This window comes from Trachurus japonicus, chromosome 21 (genome assembly GCF_045865225.1).
Source record: "Trachurus japonicus isolate A0001 chromosome 21, Traja_1.0".
Classification (NCBI taxonomy): domain Eukaryota; kingdom Metazoa; phylum Chordata; class Actinopteri; order Carangiformes; family Carangidae; genus Trachurus; species Trachurus japonicus.
Genome location: NC_140927.1, coordinates 21,036,117 through 21,053,115, shown reverse-complemented (window position 1 = coordinate 21,053,115; position 16,999 = coordinate 21,036,117).

Below are 16,999 nucleotides of genomic sequence, written 5' to 3'. Positions count from 1 at the left end.
AGTATAATTCAGCCAAATCACTCTATCCATTGTATATGTATCATACAACATTATTGCTTAATATTGTTATTGGCCACATACTTTAGCAAGCTACTTTAACACTACAGCAGATTTTATATCTGAAAAGTTATTCACAATAGTAATCAGATATGGCTCTCTTATGCCACCTACTGTATAGGCATAAAGCCAAAACAGTCGGCCCTTTGACAGACTGGCGACCTGTCCAGGGTGTACCCTCCTCCCTACATGACCATATGGATGGGTGGGTGGATAAATGGACCAAGCTAAGATGAAACAACAGTATAAATTAGCATGAAATAAGGAGTTAAAACTGTATTGTGGAATAAATGTACAAATTTACAACCCACCTATTATGTGTAAAATATGTGTCACATTGGGGTATTCAAGCACCTAAATAATACTTTATAGTCTCTAGTGCAGTCATAATAAAACATATTTTAACCACGCATGTCCCCTCAGGACGTAATTAAAATAACCTTGGTGGTTCTTTAACCTTCATCATCGGTGCAAATGGTGGCATAAAAACACATGAGACCAAAATAATGAACAGTGAATACATTCTTGCTCTACATTAAGCACTGGCATTGGGAGCCTTATGAAATTGTGTACATACACATAATAACATACACTTATTGCTAATACAGCCTCACAGAGACATTACACATTTAATTCTCATTACAGGCCATTTTTCAAATGTGCTGCCTCTTTTTGCTCCAGAGGAAGTGATGACTGGCTTCCCAGTAAAAACAACATATATGTCCAGTCGAATTTCATTGTTTAAAATATATAATAATCTTGTCTTTTGTATTCAGGGTTAGGGCCTTTTTTTAATGTGCACACATTTGATTACATAGACTGGAAAGCATCTTCCCCTTTGACCACTAGATGGCATCACAGCACTTAGTGAATGTGCACATTCCAGCACAGACTATAGGCCTACAGCTCCAGGATGCCAGCCTTTATCCATTATTGGTCTATGGACAGTGGCACTATTGTTCTCCTCCCTTTGTACTCGTTGTTCTACTTATTGTGGTGCCCATAAATTAGAGGTCTTGAAAAAGCTGTTTTCCGTCGGCTTCACTTCCAAGTGTCTTTGAAGAAGATGCATTGTCTGATGTAAAGATTTTGGCACACATTAAAAACGAGGAATTTTGGATATGTTTCCTCTGCATAATCTAAGCACCATAATGCAGACAGAGTTAGGAACTAGTAGCAGAAATCAATGTTTGTACATGGGCATAGCTCCTGTGACATGCACAATGAATGTATCCTATTGATCTGCTAATATGGCTGCTTGCTGGCTCAGACCTGTCTGATTAGCTTCTCTATATATCTGGAGGGGCAGGACATCAAATGAGCTCTGCAACATGCAAATGTTGTTATATAATCTTTTAAATGTGCATCCTGAACTGCAACCACAAAATGATAATGAAACTTAGATTTGTAGAATTTCACAATCATTCACACTTTCACAACTCACTAATAACACAAAATCCATGAGAAAAACACACTATGATGATACTCATATCAGTCATTTAATCTGTTAAAATCACGAGTCTATTGTACCTATAAATCAATAATTCCTGACTGTATTTTTTCTTTTTGTATTGTGGTCGGTACATCCTGCTTACTACTGTTTTTTTGTTTTTTGCATCTGTGTTTCCGTGTGTCTGTGTGTGTATGCGCGTGCATGCATGTGTCTGTGTGTGGTTAACACAAACTGCAGCAAAACGGAAAACTGTGGGTAACAAAACAACGATGCAAGTATTACAGTAGCACTACTGATGTTTTGAATCATAGGCACATAAAAATAGACAGTATATTGAAAATATTACAGTGAGTAGTTGTAAATATGTATGTTTCATGGCAGTCTGAAATGCTCTAACCTTTGACCTTTTCTAAATTGCAGAGCCTATAGAAGACAATCTGCGTCAAGGCCTTGGATATGCTAAAATGCACACAGACACACACACGCACACACACGCTTGTAACATTGTGATCTGGCGGCTGGTTAATGGCACTGCTCAACTGCCCGCTGCAGCCATTTTTTATCTGGTTTCCTTTGAACATCCTAACAGGCCTTCTTTATGGATGCCCGCCGTGGATTAGAGCTCCAGGGGGCTGTTATATCACATTTTGTAAATGTGTGTGTATCTGTCAGATAACGGCAGAGGAGAGAGAGTGTGAAAATAAGTGAGAGAGGGAAAGAGAGGGAGCAGTTGAGCGTGAGTGGGCGGTGGCTGTCAAACGAAATCTATGTCAGTACTACTGTTTTTTTAGATTTAGATAAATTAAGCCTCTAACCAGGTTTTCCTCCAAGACATCTCCTTCCTATGCTGCTTGGCACTGGGGCGTTAGCCTCGGTGCACTCTGTGAGGAGCATCTCTGAGCAGGTGGCACAGTGCTCACAACACATGGTGCTCCACCCTCAGGGATTAAGTTTGTGTAAAAAAAAAAAAAAAAGAAAAGAAAAGAAAGAAAGAAAGAGAAAAAGAAAAGAAAAATCTGTTTCTGTCAGTTTCTGTGAGTTTTGTGTCTTTGTTGCTGGTGTTATTCCTGCAACCCCCAGTTTGTTGCACTTGTGCAGCTCCCATACCCATACGCATTAGCAACTCTTGGGTTATGCAAAACTTACATCATGCACACATCGATTTACTTATGCCTCAGGGAAATTGTTGTGGCAAAGGGAGCAGGAAGAGACCACTGACACAGGGATTACCACAGGAAACTCTCTCTTCCCGCTTTAGCAGCAAGAAATAGCAACATTTAAACATTTAAACCCCACCAGACGACATCCCCTACAGTTTCATTAAATCTTTATACTGTGGTTCTCTTACAATACCAAGAGTCCTGCTGTGTGTGTGTGCATGTGTGTGTGTGTGTGTGTGTATGTACACGTGTCTGAAGCCAAAAGGGGGAACAGAAAGAAAGTTTGCTATTTGTACTCTGCCTTCAGACTGAACTCATTTAGCATCGTTCACTGACAAGGCTGTTAGGTGTAATTAGAACAGAAACGGGGAATGGAAATGATTTTGGCACAACACACACACACACACACACACACACACACACACACACACACACACACACAGTCCCGTCCTCCCGCAGAAGCAATCAGTCAGGACCGACTCCAACAGCACCACTGTGCTTATTTGAGCTCAGATAGGAACAGTGTAGGCAAAGTGTTGTTCAGATGAAATGTTTTGTCTGTATTAATGAGCCTGTGTGTGTGTGTGTGTGTGTTTGTGTGATCAGTGCGAGAGTCTGTAATTTGAAAGGAAATTGAATGCCAAGTAGCTTCGTTAACAACAGATGTATTCAAAATGATTCCCCGCATTATTAACAAATTGGTCGTAATACAATCAGTAGGCCAGAGAAGCAGGAGAAATTTTGAAACTAAATGGTGATCATAACTCCCCCGAGCCATGGATGATACATGGAAATGTTGCGTTTTACGTAAACAACAGGATGAAACCAAAGCTAATTCACCTTACTGTCCCGGTTGGACTCAGGAAACGAACAAACCTGAATCAAATCTAATCACAAATCGACTAATTGGGAGCGAAATGTTTGGAGACATAGAGAGGTCATTTACTGAACTATCTCTGTTCCTCATCTGTGGGTCTGAGCTCTTGTTACCCGTTGGTCAGGATTTCTCTCCCTGCAGCAGTTCAGCACATTGTCTCACTAATATAAACAGACTGTGTGCACTTGACACACTGGGGCTACTAAATTTTAACAAGGGAGAGAGGGACGCAGTCACAATATGGTCAGTGACTAGATGGATATAACAGGCAAGTGTAGAACATTCAATGTGTTTGTAACACTTAACACCTTCTCTAGCATTTATAAGCAGCAGCACAGAAAGACTTAATAAATATGTAATAACACATCATAATGTAGTTTTAAGCAGATCTAAATGTTCATTAATTTGTCAACACCTAGCCTAGTTGGCCAAGTGGAGGCTGCTGTATGAAAATATAATCACAATCCAGTCTGTCTCCTCCTGTGGGAGAATTTAGAACTGGAAAAGTTCACTGATAAGCATATAACACATACATACTGTAGCCTATATATGCTGCTATAACAAACAAACTACATTATAGACATTATGTCATGTACACGTTCTGTACACACACAGGCTAATAGGCATTAATTATCAAGACAAGTACAGCCATCAAACCAGTTTACCTTTAACCCTTTAGATCTACCTTGTTTTTACACCAAATTTACATATATTTGCATATGTAGAAGTAATAAGCTTTAACAGAAGCACTGTGAGGCAAAAACACATTTCTGAGATGCCATTTCTAGTTTCTGGAAATATACTCATTTTGAACAACACAACCCCAAATTACATCAGCCAAGACATGGTATTTCCTTCTTTTTTAGTTTTTCCTCCTCGCCTGCAAAAATGTCATGTTTGATAACCAACAAGAGGATGTACTTCATGCAAGAACAATGAAAAGCTACATGTTGTCAAAAATCCTCTGTGAAGCGTCAAGGCATCCAGGGCCTGATAGTTCAATATAAGGGGTTCATTTTTTACTGGCACCAATGAACCTCTCTAAAAGGAAAAGTGGGATAAATGTGCTTTAACTCTTTAATATGAAACAATAGAAAACATGCTGAAGCATTCTGATGCCTAAGAAACATTTCAACCATGATTCATGACACATCTCAGACTGCAGGCACTCTGGCTGTGAGAGGTGTAAAAACTGAAGTGCCTACCCCCATTAGTTTGCTCTGATTGGGCAGCAGAAACGTGTAGGTACACATTTGAGTCAGAAAAACGAGAAAAAGTCAGAAATTTCTTTCTTTTTCCTTTAGAGAAAGTTAACCAAAACAAATATATCCACTAATGCAGGTGCAGCAGCACTAAGAGAAAACTAAATGGGAAATGAGGGAGAGCTGGCTCACATTAACAATCACTCTGCAGTCTGTTGTAGATTTTTATAACTTGGAATAATTTATGAAAATAAAAAGTCAATTTTTGTGATCTGCGGCTCCTCATGGACCAAAGCAGCATAAATAATGGAGGAATGGACAGAAACACCAACTTTTTTTTCCCTCTGAAGGTAGGTACCTGACACGCTTATAAGTTTTATTTATTTTTTATGCACAACATGAACTGAATATTTGAATTGGAGGGACTATATTCGATCCATGGCGGAACAGATTGTCTATTGGCAAGTTTAACCCCTTAATGGGCCGGTGTGTGACCATGTAAAAGCATGACATGGATTTTGTCATGTGAACATAACTTCTTTTTTTTAAGTATATTTTTGGGCTTTTTATGCCGTTATTGGATATAGCCTACAGTAGTTGAGAAAGACAGGCAATGGGGAAACAGAGAGAGAGGGAATGACATGCATGTATATACATTTATATTATGAATAACCTACTGTTCATCATTCAGTCCACTGTGAGAAATTATGTCGGGTGATTCTGCTGCACAATAGCCCGGTTCCAGACACCTGGCTTCTTACATCTGTAATTCATGTTTGATGATTCAAGAATAAATGAATGAATGTGGAGAAACAAAATAGCAATTCAGTCTAATTATAAGACTATTGCTGCACATGATTTACATCACCTGCGCCCTTTATGTTCATCTCTGCTCCTTCGGTCTCCAGCAAATTGCAGGAGGAAAATATTAGGCTCTTTAGCCTGCTATGGTACAGTAGGTGTTCTGCTTTTTCAGCACGTATATATCTCTACCTTTTCCGCCTGATTCGTCCTTAAGCTTGTTTACTGTTTTATATTGTGGCTTGTGAGAGCCATCACACTCAATCATACAGTTTATGTGCAGCCAGAGAACCAATACACTGAACTATTAAGCTGCTGAAAGCTGTGCAGAGCGTTAGATTTCTTGTGTGGTTTAAGCCAAACGACTTCTCTGGTATGTCTTTTAATTCAGTGGTAATACATATATTTGTTTTTTCTTTATGTCTGTTTCTATTTAAGAATTCATGAACAAAAATCTTCTCCGTTGTCTCCAGTGCTGCTTCAAACATGGAGGCTTTTCACTAATGAATACAATATGTCTTCAATGTCCGGGAACCATAATTATAAGCTTGCTTTCTGTAGGTTGTGTTTAAATGGAGCATGCATGACGTAATGTGCGCCGGGCTTGTCAAACGTCTGTTCAGCTCCTCACTGCCCATCAGTACCTTAGATCCTGTGCTGCAGTGTGCAATGTGATAAGACTATTTAGCATTCAAGAGGAATCCTCAGCACTCAAGTACTCCCAGTATTATGCTTTTAACTCATTCCCCCCAGAGGAGCAGAGAGAGAGAGAGGAGAAGAGAGTGGAAAAAGGATGCAGAGACACAAGGATCCTTATGAGAAGAGTGAAATTTCATAGGACAAAAGCCTGTTATTGAATTCCTGTCATGATTCTTTGGATAATAACCTACACTATCCAGCCCCCAAGAAGCATTTAAAGTCTTGCACAATCCCACCCCCATTTGATTTTTGCCGGCTGGACGAGTGTAAGTGCAAACAAGCTGCTGCACTGTCCCACCGCACACTGGATGCTACTGAAACGCCTCTGTATTGGATTAGACTCTCTGTCCCTGGAGTGGGGCTTAGAAAACATCGCAATGCATCCCATCAGTGCGTGAGAAACGCCAAAGCGACGACCACTTTGGAGCGTGGTTGTATCCAGCTAATGGCCGGGGCGAAGTCACGGCACGTTTAAAGAAAAGGACGCGAGCTGTAGCTGAATGTTTAGCCCTGCACTGATCATCTGGCCACAGGAGCCATGATGAGGCCTGATTGCTGTGTGATTTGAGCATCCTCAGAACCCACAGCTCATCAATATCCCTCGCAGCTCAGCTCTGCAACACACTGCACTGCAGCAGGACACGGGCATCAGCAAGATGAATATTTATCAAAGTCATAAAAAGGCACAGGAAACAATTTATTTGTCACAGAAAACAGGCAGGGACTGAACCAAACCTCCCCATGGCTGCTTTTCTCAAAACAATGCCTGTCATGGAATTTCAACCACATGAAGTCTTGTGTGTACAGTATACACTACATGGGTAGGACACACTGTTTCCATTCGTGGCAGCCGATTGGTGAATAAAAGGGGGCGACCAGGTTTAATTAAGTGTGGATTTAGAATAATTGTCTGGGTTAATCTGCAGGGATTCATTAAAGGTGTCAGATAGGACGGCCCCACCTGTCAGGATTATACGGTGAGGAGTGAGAGCAGAGCGAGCAGGAAAACACGAAAGAGACCGTCTGATTTTATCCACCCTGAGTCCTGCCTTCAGACACAACTCATCTCCTCCCTCTTTTCCTGCTCAGCCCAGTGAGCTGGCTGAAGACAAGATGGGGTGAAAACAACCCCCCCCTCCCTCGCTTTCCCCCTCCCCCTCCTCCACCTCCAATCTTATTAAACCCCTGAGTCTCCAGGAAGAACCTTTCATGTGGAAAAGATTTAAGTAAGGAGGAGAATTTACTCAGTTCTGTCCTCATTTCCGTATGCTGTACACACCAAATCCTCTTCTTTATGCAGCATATTTGAGCCTGGCTTTCCACACTATTGTTCTGGCATCACTAACCAACTTCTTTCCCTCTGTTTCTTCGCTCTGATTAACTGAGCGGGCGTTTTTTTTCTTTTTTCTTTTTACAACAGGCCACATTTGATGTCCTGGCTCTGATTAGAACGTGTTAAAAATATCACCATCCTGCACCTCTCCATCTACTTGATACCACCTTCTGTCTCCTCTTTCTGTCCACCTCTCACACTCTGTCTGCTTTTTCTTCTTCTTCTTTCCTCTGATTTCTAATCTATATAGCCTCCCTTTGTCCCTTTTCTCTCTGTGTAATTAAAGGCTTTACTTTGGACGTATTTTTTTTTAAATCAAATTCCTTGCACTCTTGCTATGATCATGTTTTTTTCTTTCTGTTCTGTTCTTTTCTTTTCTTTTCTCGTGCTTTGTCTGTTCACTGCCAGAGAGGTCTATGTTTGATTATAGCTTCGCTCTCTCTGATTACGACCTCTTGTCTCGGTGAGTGGTGTTGTCTTCCTGCCGTGCTCCCTCCTCATCAGCCGGTGACCTTGGCAGATCGAGCAACTTAGCCAGGGATAGTGACGAATTCAAGTCTCAAGTCCTATCTGGCTGCAAATAAAAGCAGAAAAGGGATAAAACTGCCCAGAAAACAATGTATTCATGATTATCTCTAACAAAACACAATGTAAGTGCAAATTACATGGGATGACAAAATATAGGAATAAGGAGGATCTAATAATTTGAGGAGAAACAATAAAGGCACTAGTTGTTAGAGTTTGCAGTATATGTCTAGTAAACACTAAACTGATCAACAGTGGGTGAAAGTTTAATTTTGATAATGTATTGATTGTATTTCACTGAGATGCTAAACGTGTCAAAACAGATCTCTGAGCAGTTGTTGACAGGCTCCATAGCGATCTTGTATTTCAGGGTCATGATTGCGGCCAAATGGTGAGTGTGAGTCCGGCATCCATGCTCTTTTAGCTCTGTGTTTGGTTTCCACCCCTGAGGGAAATTGCTGTGCTCTTTAGCTGCTAAACACTCCAGTATGTTCAGTGGCTACACGCTAATTGGCTGTCTGCTGTTTGATGCCGAGCACATTGTTTGCAGTCCCGCTGAGATGATGCCAGAGTGAACCAAAGCAGTAAAGGTGTGGTGGGGAGAGCTGAAGGCAGAGCTGGGCTACCAATTCTCATACAGAATTTAAATATGTATTTTTCACCAGACTCATCATAACGAATGCATAGCTGTTATCATGCATTAATTGATGGCCCATTAAGTGTTAATTCGTCTCATACTAAATTGATCATTTTTAATGGTGAGCAGCAGGATTTCAGGATATGACCTGAATTAATTAATGCATTTAAACATTACGACTTAAATATGTTTCTCACTCTCACTTTTCATTTAATCTCAACAAACCACTTGACTACACATAATCCATAATAGAGATTTTGTTTATGTGAGATTTGTGCCTCTGAGAGTATTCACTCACTATGTTTAATATTATTTTTCAGCTCATTGTACAAGCTTGCAAGACCAGCAAACAGGTCATGAATAGATGGCGAGCCCTTGAGGAGAGCATTTGGCACTGTCTGGGAGAATATCAGTGAGATGTGGTGCCTCTCTTTCCCCGTCTCTCTCGCCTCTCCTACTGATTGCACATCCAGACTTATGATTCCCCCACAACACAGGCAGAAATCCATCCAACCAAGGACAGTATCAGAACTGTGCAGTATGTCTACAAACCATGTTACAGGCGTGAAGGAGGGTGAGAAAATTAATGTTTGCCCAGAGGAATTTCATCCCCCCCCCCCTCCTCTCACTGGTACCTGCTTTTTATCTCGGGATGAGAAAAACTAATGAATATGCCACTGCACCGTTCCACGTGTGATGTTTTCAGTCGCATGGCGGATAATCTACAAGCTACTCCAGTTTGACTAACTCCACATTTCACTCAAAAAACACACCAGCACCACAAACAATGTATGAGTGAATATTTTATGGAAATGGAGAAAGAGAGGCAGTGCAGGTATTGTACGCAGGGCACTGTCTCCTGGTAATAAAGCTTCTATTGTGTGCAGGTGCACGCTGAAGGTCAGAGCCCAAAGCAGCCAGAAAAACATGGAAATGAAGAGAGCTATGGACTGGTTGTTGAAAAGTTGTGTTGTTGACAAACCAACAGCACCAAGAATCCACACAGCCATGCTGGTGGCTTTGTGACGGTGTGCACTGCAGCAGTGTGATATGCTAACATAGGTCCTGCTAACATTTTTGCACACATATCATGTGTAGCCAGAGCACAGCTCGTTCCCTCTCACAGTTGGACGCTGTGTGGGTTTTTCTAGTGCAATGATTGCTGTGCGGCGCCACAAAGAAGACATATTATGCCCCTTTTCAACAAATTTAAATAGTTCCCAGGTGTCTAAAGGAAATGTGACATGCCTCAGTCAAAATACCCCAAGGATCAAACATCACAACAGCCCTGTTCAGAACGGCTGGTTTCAGTGCCTGCATGTCCCTTTAAATGCAAATTGGCCTCTGCTCCTCCCGCCCCGCCCCCTTTACCAGTACCAGTACTCACAGGTAGGGGTGGTATTATTCAAATTCAAAAACTAACTAAAGCCGTTTTCCCACTAAAATTAGCGGGTCGACGCGGGTTTTTTAAACGCGGGTCGACCCGCTAATAATCGGCATTTGGCCCCTTTCCCATTGACCAAAATATCCCCCTGTCTGATCCCCCGCTGGGGATCCGCTGGGGGATCAGACAGATCAGACAGAGCAACCATGTTGCCCCGCTCTCATCCGCGGTGCGAGTCATGCCACAGCCGCCCGCCGCGGAGTGTCCGTCCGCCGAGGCAGACGAGGTGTCTGGCTGACCTGGAGCACCAGGACCGCGGAGGACAACGAGTCTGCTGCGGCCGGATGACGGACGTCCGCGGCACAACACGTCAGTTAAACAGACTGTCGCTTCTTTTCTTTTCTTTTTTTCAATCGTTTTTGGTCAGTGTTCTTTGATCTTTTGATCCCAGTCTCGGATGAGAGCAGAGCGGAGCAGAGCTTTGTTTTGGTACGTGATATGAGACGCGACCGGCGCGATGACATGACGTGACGTGACGTAACGTTCAGTGTCATCACGTAAATTAGCGGGTTGACCCGGGTCTGGCGTTCCCACTGCAAGCCGATCGGAGCCGAGCCGATTAAAGGCGATTTTAACCCGCGTCGCTTGCCGAGTCGTTTGACCCGCGTCGACGCGGGTCGACTCGGCTCGGTGCGCCTTTCCCACTGCCACCAAAAGCCGATTGTTAGCGGGTTTAAACTGGCTTTTTGACCAGTGGGAAAGGGGTATAACTAACTATTGTATGACAACTGAGGGAACAGCTCGTAAAACCAAGTGGATTTCAACCTGGGGAGCCTGCACATTACAGATTTTCTTTGTCAATTCTCACATTTTGGGGGCCAGAAGGCAAGACAAACACCCAAATATATGTTAAAGAGCCTTCAAAAAGTGATATTCCTCAATCCTCTGGCCCAAATCCCTGGTGGTGGTTCTTCTATTGATAATTTGTCAAATAAAGTTGCTACTATTTTCTACAGTCTCTCGCTCTGTGTTTTTATTTATTTATTTATTTATTTTTTACCTTGCATGACCTTTAAACATCACTTAAGTATTTGACTATTTCCCAGGGCGAAACTCTCCAGGTGGCCTTGTCAGGCAACACACCCTTTCCACCCTCCATTTGCCACACATGCACATGTGTAGAGTTTACTTTGTAGTTATAAGCAAGCTGTCATTTGATGATTAAAACCAAGCAGCTGTTTCGGTCACAAACCAAAAGTTGTGGAGGTTTAAATGTTGACCTGATGAAGTCAGAGAGTTCATCCTGAGGGGAGAGTGACTGTGCTGCCAAATCCACTGGGGTTTTTCTTTGTTGAGTCAATTCAATCGAACCATTCGTTACCATTTCCTTTAGTTATTCACTGATAGTCTGTCTCTGATATTTTTGCTCTCATGTTATTTCAGACCTCGAAAACTCCCGGTAACCTCAGCTCAGCTGCCCACCCTCCCAGTCACGTGATTCACCCATGCCCATGTGCTGACCCCACCCCCTGATTAGCTCCTGTACACTTGCCTGCCTATCTCCCCTTGCACCAGTCTATATTACACATAGTGTCATCACACTTGTAGTTTTCCAGTCCTTCTTTTGTTCCCTGTCTTTGCCCTCCTTGTTTCTTCTGGCCTGCCTTTAGCCTGCTTCTTTTTTTGTGTTCCTACCTCCCTATTGACTCTGCCACCTCTTCAAGCCCGAACTTGCTCTGGCTGTTACTTTGATTCACTTTGCTTCAGTCCTGTGTGTTCTGAGGATCACCACAGTCTTTGGGATCCATCATCTGAGTGCAAAAAGTAAAGTATGAACAGTTTGCAGTGGTTAAGTGGGAGGCTTTCTATTACATTGGTGTAGTGACTTTCTGGAGTCTGAAAACTCTCAGCTCCTCATTTCCCAAAATGTTAAATAAAAGGGTTCATTTCTGTCAACCATCTCTTCTATCTTTAGTGTTTCAGCCCTCAAGGAAACATTTTTCCGAGAAGTTTTGCTTGCAGTTGCATCACAAGCAGCTGTAACACTATAGAAAACAACAAGGAAACAAAGTGGAAACTCTTCACTCTGACGGTTTACACATCTCAGGCATACTTCTACTTTATGCAAAATGACTTTCATAATCTCAAATTAATGAAAAACAGTGACCGAGGGCTATATGGTCTGTTTTGAAAAATGGTGGTAATGGAAAGCCTGTAATATGTGTACATACTACACGCCCAGAAGCTAAATGCTTTAACTGGGTTATGTTATGTAAAATCATTGGTATGGTTCCTTAACATATTTGAAGAAAAAGGGATGACTCACAGGAATGGTCAGCGACCATAGGACGGGAGGAGATGGCCTCATATGTTCAGACCCACAGGGAAGTCTTCCAAAAGGAAGTCCTGCTCCCACTGTAAATGGAAGTAATTTGTCATCCTTCTCCTTTTTCTCCTCTCTCCATCTGTCATATCCGTCTCATCGCATCTATCATTCACTGTCACTGCCTGTCTCTGACTCCACATGTATCTGTTGTGCCACTTTTCTTCTTCCACATTTTAATGTGAGCTCTTTCTGCAGTCTCTCCGTGTTGTTGTCAGGTCTCATCAGTGTATTCAGTCTTGTTTTCTCATACGCCACAGATACTCTGATGGCTAGATATGAATGTCTATGATTAAAAGCTGCTATTATAAGCCTGAACTTTTTTTTGATAAATGGACCAACCATTCAGTGTTTAAATTGGAAAAATGTACTAAGGGCCTTAAAGCCATGCTTGCGGCCATGTGACCATACTGAATAGCAGTGCTTTGAGCTAACATCGTTTACTAACGCTCATGATGACAATGCTTAGCTTAAGTTAATACTTGTAAGATTAACATCCATTTTTCGTGAGCTGGATTTTGAAGCCATCAGCTTTGCAGGGATTTGGTCATTATTAGCATTAAATACTAAGTGGACAAACTGAAACTTTAACCTCCCAGAGCTCGATAAAGTTATTACAAATCATTCTGGGGGAAATACAAACATCTGTTTCAAATTTCATGTAATTCATGAAACAGATTCATCTTCAGGAAAATGTGAACATTTCATAAAAAATACACTGGAAAATGTAATTTCACTTTTCAGTTGACTTAGTTTCAATATTACAGAGTTGTTGAGCTGAGGAATCACAGAGATATTTGAAAACCAGAGAAGCTAAAACACATTTAGGAGCAAACACATACTCACCATCTATGCTTAATGGATTGATTTATGGTTGATAGATAAACTCACTTCACAGCCTAGCTCCATCTTATCTCCCTCATTTACTACAAATCTGCACTCCTACCTTTACTCCTCTATCTCCTTCCTCCATTAACCTCACTGTGCCTCCCGCTCAGTGGGTTCAGAGCCTTGTTCTCCCTCGACTCTGGATCTCACGATATTCATTCTCCTATTTTCAAATCCCACCTCAAACTCGCCTTCTCCCTGTAACTCCAACACTATAGCATTTAACCGGATTGATTTTTATGTAATGACATTTAAAGGTGTCTGTCAGTGTCTTGAAAGGGCTCTACAGATGAAATGGATTATTATTAGGCCAACTCCTTATTAATTGTTGTTGTTAAATTTGATCAATTGACTAATCATTTAAGTGACATAATACGTGATTTGGGAGTAAAAGTCTGGGACCCTGTGGCAGCAGCTGTCTCCGCCTCCTCTCCATTCACATCCCGTCCTAACTTTCCACCCCAACATTTCCTCTTTTGTTGTCTCTTCATGTTGCACTCCTCTCTCACACCCCCTCTCTCTGTCTGTGCTCCTCCTCCCACTCCCCTCACCCGCATCTCCTCCACACATTCAGATCTTTGTCTGACGACCTCTGGCGCTTTGTTGTTTTACCCAGCCATACATCACTACTTGGAAACTTTTGGTCATTTACCACTGTCTACCCCCCCCCCCTTCACACACTCACATTAACACACACACACACACACACACACACACACACATTTGCCTGCAGGGCTTGAAATTTGGGTAGGTTTGTATACTGCTGTGTCATTGGTTCTCCAGCCAGGAAGTCACAGAGGAAGCAAATTTACAGATGGTTCAAACAGGAAACTGCAGAGAAGAAAGTGATGCTTGGGTTGGCAGAAAATCCATTTAAGGTCCAACACATGCAAACATGACGTGAAAGGTTAAGATTGAAGATAGTAAGAGCTCAAATTAGTTGGAACTGTTAGGTAATAACCTCAAGCTTCAGTCTACATTGTGTCAGTTTTATATCTACAACACACAAAAAAACAATGTAAGCAAACTTTATATGTTGCATGTTTACTATTGCAAAAACCAAGTCTGAGTATTTGCTGCAGCATTGCTCCCTGTTGTCCATGCCTAAAGCCGTGCACGATTTTATTGTCATTCTTTTTAATTCTTCAGTTTTTTTGTGTTATGACTTATTTCTATGTATCAAATATAACAAGGTTTTGTCTTGCACAATGTGTCACTTATCAAAGCTTACATCATGTCTTCACACAGACTTACTAGATAACACAAATGCAGCTGTAACTACAGTGCATGAAAACAAACTGCAATGTCGATATCAATCAAATTATGATTGATCCAGGCTCTAATGTTATATGGGGTGTTGGCTTTCTTCTCTTGATATTAAATGATCATATTTCATATATGGAGCAAAGTGTAGTTTTCTTGTTGAGTAGTTTGGGTTAGGGTTGGCGGATGAGAAATTGAGCAATGGCACTTTGACTCACTGTTGGGTAGTGGCCTGCTTAATGCTCTCATGCGCACACACACACACACACACACACACACACACACACACACACACACACACACACACACACACACACACACACACACACACACACACACACACACACACACACACACACACACACACACACACGTGGACAGTGGTTTTTTGGTGAGCTTTGCAAATGTTCTGCTGATCAGTGTCCTGAACAGGAAGTTTCATATCTTTTGTTATGAAAAACATTCTTTCACTGTCAGATTGAAAACGCGATATAGCAAGGAAACAGAATACCACGGGGAAACAAAATTACTCAAGGTGGATTATCTTACAAATTGACTGTGAAAAAGTACATGTATATACAGTACATGTAAAGGAAGAAAAACACACGCGAGGAGGGGAAGGAGAATGACCAAAAGGAAATGGTTTCAAGCTGAAGCACATATGCAGGCAGAAGTCCTCAGCTTTGTGGTTGGGTTGGGTCACCGCTGCAGATGAGCTGGACTTTCAGGTCATGTTTTTCACCATGCCATAATGCTTATTCAGCCTTCTCCCTGTGGTGTGACTGTAGGAGTATCAGAAGCAGCAGCCCGGCCTCCAGGGAACATTCATTTCATCCAGCTGCTCTTTCATCTGACTGAACTAGTCTCAGTAGCAACAGTCTTCCAATCCCCACAGAGATCCAGTGTTTTATCAAGGTTAAAGAACACAGATATAAAACACAGCTGACTATCCAGGTTTGGGTATCATTTGCATAAGTAATCACAGGGAAACTCTGGGGAGCACTTGCACAGCACAAACCATGAGATGGTATTTTCTGATTGACGTCAGTCCGTGAGAACTGATAATGTTTCAAATTAAGGTGGAAATTGCTTTATCACAACCGGAAAATGTCAACTCATCTACAGTTTATGATGGTCTGTGACGCCGGTATGGTTTCTTTTTAGTACACACATCTGAAGGAGAAACTGAGCAGTAGTTGGTTTTCCCCATTTACAATCTCAACCAACTCCTCCAGGAAAAAAAGATTACCTCAACACATTTGCCGTCTCACTTGACAAACCATGAGTGTCTTGTGAAGTGGGAGTAATGTTGCAAAAGTTTGACCAGTGGAAAGATTCCTTAAAGTTTAAGGACCCTGTTATCTTTGCTCTTGACTGGTCACAAATACTTCTACACAGTTATACCTTTCACTTAAATTCAACACTGTTACTTAAATTCATATCTTTTTTAAAGTTTACTCTTATTAAGTCGTTTGAGTGCCTTTGATTCAGCCCTTTGCAAATGACCACACATGTACAACAACTTCCTACCACAGTCTGTTTAGCTTTCAGTCCTTATTTATTTCTCTAAATACAGTCTAAATGGATAAATGAATTATTTATAATCCTCACACAGTTCATCCCCCTTTCTTCCGCTTAAGAGGCTTTAAGGTTATTAAAATAACCTTATTCTGCACTTTATGAGGAATCAGCAAGTTCCAACCTCTATTAAAGCTGTGATGTTTACGCTGAATGAAATATTCAAACCCCAAAACAACCCAATCGGTCCATCAAATGGAAATATTGTAGTGTGCCATTTAATTTGCCGTAGCAGTAAGCTGTGCAAACTTTCAATTAAAAACACAACAGTATTACAGGAAGCTGCAGTTTGATGACTTCTTGCTAACATTTCTCTCTGGTATATTATTTGTGGTAGAGGGAGCAGGAAACATGAACAGACAGGTGTCCTGTCTATATGAAATGTCCTGTCACCATTATTATAGTTCATTTCGTCAAATGAGAAAAAGACACTGAGCTTGGGGGATGGAGATATGGCTCTGGTTCAGCTGTATGAGATGGCGACTGCCCAGACACCTGATTGGAAGCAGTTGGCCATAATTCACTATTTCTCTGTGGCAAATGAATCTGACTCTGAAATCAGAAATCAGGTTAAATATTTGCACAGTATATATGATATATATGACCAGCTTTGGGGTTTGAAAAGGAGAATATCAAATTCCCCTTGTAATCAGTCCATTAATATTTAAACAAAGTAATAGCATTCAGAGTGAACTTTATACTGGTGAAGTTCCAGTCAAACGCCTGGACAGATCATATGACCCCACAATAAAATAATAT